The sequence below is a fragment of the Aegilops tauschii genome, chromosome 4, assembly GCF_002575655.3.
Source record: "Aegilops tauschii subsp. strangulata cultivar AL8/78 chromosome 4, Aet v6.0, whole genome shotgun sequence".
Lineage (NCBI taxonomy): Eukaryota > Viridiplantae > Streptophyta > Magnoliopsida > Poales > Poaceae > Aegilops > Aegilops tauschii.
The window spans coordinates 260,320,658-260,325,130 of record NC_053038.3 but is presented as its reverse complement, the minus strand read 5'-3'; the positions used below and the strand labels follow the sequence as shown (position 1 = coordinate 260,325,130).

The 4,473-nt window shown below is 50.0% G+C and overlaps 1 long non-coding RNA gene across 1 annotated transcript; it reads right to left on the bottom strand.

The window, feature by feature from the left end:
* Positions 1 to 395: 395 nt before the first annotated feature.
* Positions 396 to 3,575, bottom strand: LOC141021503 (uncharacterized). The gene is made up of 3 exons (XR_012182821.1): positions 2,914 to 3,575; positions 2,038 to 2,128; positions 396 to 801 (listed from the first exon to the last, which is right to left on the bottom strand). It is a non-coding gene; the product is annotated as an uncharacterized lncRNA (long non-coding RNA).
* Positions 3,576 to 4,473: the final 898 nt, after the last annotated feature.

Sequence of the window (4,473 nt, the reverse complement as noted above, 5' to 3'; positions counted from 1 at the left end):
GAGGTGATCTCACCAACAACTGCATAAAAGAGATTTCGATGTCGGCTAAACTCAGGTATTCCAGAACTGCAACGATAAAATTGTGACGACAACACCTCGGAGCTCAACTCCCCGGGACACTGCCACAACCCCTAAATGTCAGGAGGCACCAAGAACAATGTTCTCGTCACAAAACCATCGGAACGATTCCAAGATACCCGCGTTATCCTAAAATTTTTTTTAGTGAAATTTGAGGAGAGAAGAGTCAAAACTTCTACGTCAGGGGACCTCACCAGAGCGACGAAGGGACTGAGGAGTAAAAAGAATCCTACTCTCCGATATATATAATCCTAAGACTCAAAACATTTTTGTTCTAGACTCAACAACGTCAGCGATTCGATCAAGCAGGGGGCTCCTAAGCCGGGGATGGCTCTGATTACCAACTTGTAACACCCACGATGCGGCTATATCTCCCACGTGTCGAGGCACGACTTAGAGGCATAACCGCATTGTGGTTTTGTCGCAAGAAGGGTCATCTTCACACAATCCCATGTAATGAACAAGAATGGGGTAAAGAATTGGCTTACAATCGCCACTTCACACAATACATAAATGAAATCATACATCATTCAAGATACACGCATAGGTCCGACTACGGAACCAAAATAAAAGAAGACAACCCAACTGCTAGATCCCTGATCGTCCCAACTGGGCTCCACTACTGATCAACATGAAAAGGAACAACACAACGAACAAGATCTTCATCGGGCTCCCACTTGAGCTCGGTTGCGTCACCTGCACTGGTATCATCGGCACCTGCAACTGTTTTGGAAGTATCTGTGAGTCACGAGGACTCAGCAATCTCACACCCGCGAGATCAAGACTATTTAAGCTTATAGGAAAGATGAGGTAATGAGGTGGAGCTGCAGCAAGCACTAAGCATATATGGTGGCTAACATACGCAAATAAGAGCGAAAAGAGAAGCAACGGAATGGTCGTGAAGCTAGCAATGATCAAGAAGTGATCCTGAACTCCTACTTACGTCAAACATAACCCAGAAACCGTGTTCACTTCCCGGACTCCGCCGAGAAGAGACCATCACGGCTACACACGCGGTTGATGCGTTTTAATTAAGGTCAAGTGTCAAGTTCTCTACAACCGGATATTAACAAATTCCCATCTGCCACATAACCGCGGGCACGGCTTCCGAAAGATAATACCCTGCAGGGGTGTCCCAACTTAGCCCATTATAAGCTCTCACGGTCAACGAAGGATATTCCTTCTCCCAGGAAGACCCGATCAGTCTCGGAATCCCGGTTACAAGACATTTCGACAATGGTAAAACAAGACCAGCAAAGCCGCCCGAATGTGCCGACAAATCCCGATAGGAGCTGCACATATCTCGTTCTCAGGGCACACCGGATGAGCCAGACATCGGGTTGGCATAGACCCTGGTTGCCCAGGGGGCGCCGGACATCGCTCGGTTTGGACCAGCACTCGAAGGAGAACTGGCCCGGGGGTTAAAATAAAGATGACCCTTGAGTCTGCAGAACCCAAGGGAAAAAGGCTTAGGTAGACGAATGGTAAAACCAAGGTTGGGCCTTGCTGGAGAAGTTTTATTCAAAGCGAACTGTCAAGGGGGTCCCATAAATCACCCAACCGCGTAAGGAACGCAAAATCAAGGAACATAACACCGGTATGACGGAAACTAGGGCGGCAAGAGTGGAACAAAACACCAGGCATAAGTCCGAGCCTTCCACCCTTTACCAAGTATATAGATGCATTAATAATATAAGAGATATTGTGATATCCCAACATAAACATAATCCAACATGGAGCAATCTTCATCTTCACCTGCAACTAGCAACACTATAAGAGGGGCTGAGCAAAAGCGGTAACATAGCCAAACAACGGTTTGCTAGGAAGGGTGACAAAGGTTAGAGGTTCATGGCAATATGGGAGGCATGAAATAGCAAGTGGTAGGTAGCGCGGCATAGCAATAGAGCGAACAACTAGCAAGCAAAGATAGAAGTGATTTCGAGGGTATGGTCATCTTGCCTGAAAACCCGCAAGGAAGAAGAACGAGTCCATGAAGAAGACAAGCGGACGGGGTCGAACGAATCCTCACAACTCCGGAACGAAACCGAAGCTAACGGGAGAAGCAAACCGGAAAGAAACAAACAACATAGTAAACAACCACCACAGAAACATGGCATGATGCACAAACAAGTATGATGCATGTCCGGTTTAATGAGGCATGGCATGGCAAAGTGCAACAAACAACACTACAAATTAAGTGGAGCTCAATATGCAACGAGTTGCATATTGACGAAACACCACATTCGAGTTATTTAGTTCGCTCTTGTTTAAGTAACCAACAATATTAAATGTTATCAACCATGGCAAGAGGTGAAGCATATGGAAACTACCTATTTTAGGCAATTTAAATGAGGCCGGAACAACAAACAACAATTTCTGGAAAATCCTCATGTCCATAATTTAGATTTGGTACTGTTCTGCCTAAAACCATATTTTAATGTTGTTAAACAGCAAAAAGAAGTGCACCAAGTTAAACTAGGCATTTTTCTACCCCATTTACATATAAACTTTATTATAATCCGAGCTACGGTTATTTAGTTATGAAATAAATCATTTTAACATATTATTCGAGCAAATTTAATCAAACAACATTTAAAAAAAATTAACATGGGTGAAAGTGGCATATTATTAAACTACACAAAATTCTAAGCATTTTACATATTTAGTTTGTTTAATTTGGATGCATGGATAAATACTTATTAACACTTTAATATGATGGCATTTATCTGTAAATATGCATGCACAGGATATTTAGCAAATTCGTCCAGAAAAAAAACACATCCACGGGCTGAAACTATCTGGGCCAACAGTGTACAGGAGAGGGGGACTGCTCACATCGGGCCTAGCAGGCCGAAACTGAAGCTGGGCCAGAGAGGAGGCGCACTGGGCCGACGGGGAAGCAGCGCGGGCCCACCGGATCTGACCGATGCGGTCAACGCGATTCCTGGGCGCTCATCGTCTCGTTCCTGAAGCAGGGATCGAGCAGGAGCTCGATGCGGGCGGCGGCGGCGAAGAGCTCACCGGATCCACCTGATCCGGGCGAGGCAGCAGTAGGGGAGGCCGGAAACGGGTCGGGGCGACGGATCCGAGGCGAAGGTGACCGGCGGCGAGGCAGAGCATTGGATGAACGGCAGCGGGGCGCGCTGTTACCTGCGGGAGAGAAAGCGAGAGCTGGCGAGGTGAGCGATGGGAGGAGAAGAGAGAGAGAGAAGAGGCAGGGACGCGGAGCTCATCTGTGGGGCGGTGACAGCCTGGACGAGGTCCGGCGACGAGCGACAAGGCGGCGGGGACGCGCTGGATCAGGAGCTCTCACGCACGAGGAGCTCAGACGCGAGGCGGCGGCGGCTCGGACCCTGGACGGGCTCGGGGCGGGCTCCAGATGGGCCCTGAGGGCCGCGGCGAAGTGGGGCGCTGGGAAGGCGACGTGGAGGGCTGCGAGTGGCCACGGGCGGCAGCTGGCGGCGGCTGGCCAGTGGGAGCTCGCCAAGTGGCGGCGGGGGAGCCGGCCGGCATGGAAAACGATGGAGGGGGTGGGAGTTGGCGGCGGCTGATGATTGGGGCGCAGAAATTGAGGAGGAGGGGGTATGTGGAGGCCAAAAATGGCATGGGTAGGTGTATATAAAGGGGTAGGGGCTAGGGTTTGGGTTTAGGGGGTTTTTCGGACCCTCCGATCATGATCGGGCGGTTCCGGAAGCGAGGAGGGGTAGGCTGGGCCTAGGTGGTTGTGGGAAGAGAAGAGAGGGCAGCCCGGCACAGGTTTCTGGAGACCGGAAACGTCCGACGAATAAACCGGCAACGGTGCCGCTACGGATGGCGGTTGGGCGGTCAAACGGGCTCCGAATGCGACGAAATTTGACAGGCGCTCTGACTACACCAAGATAAGACCGCACGCCAAGTTTCAACCCATTCCGAGAACATTTTCCAGCCACTTATAAAATAATATTTCGGAGGTGCCGCGGGCGCGTGCAAGTGTGTCTGGGCTCAGAACGGACAACGGAAGGAACGGGGAGACCGGGACGGATGCAAGTTTTAAGAAAACAAGCGGATGCAATGCGGATGATGCAATGATGAATGCAACAAACAAATAAAACACACAACGACAACGAAGAACATTGAAGGCTTCTGGAGCATCGGTCTCGGGGCGTTACACTCCGCAAGAGGATGAAGGCACTGAGGGCCTGGCGAGGTGACGTGCGCGGGGTGTGCCGCGAGTCAGATCTCGACCGCTCAGATTTGTCGATGTTGCAGGGACGGAACCGAGCACAAGCGCCGTGCCAGCGTGAGTAGCTCCCGTGGTGGGTGACAATCAAGCAGGTGATAACCATAGATAGATTATGCATGGAAAGCAAACTAGATTAGGTAAATGCAAGAACGATACATGCCACTGGGTCAGAC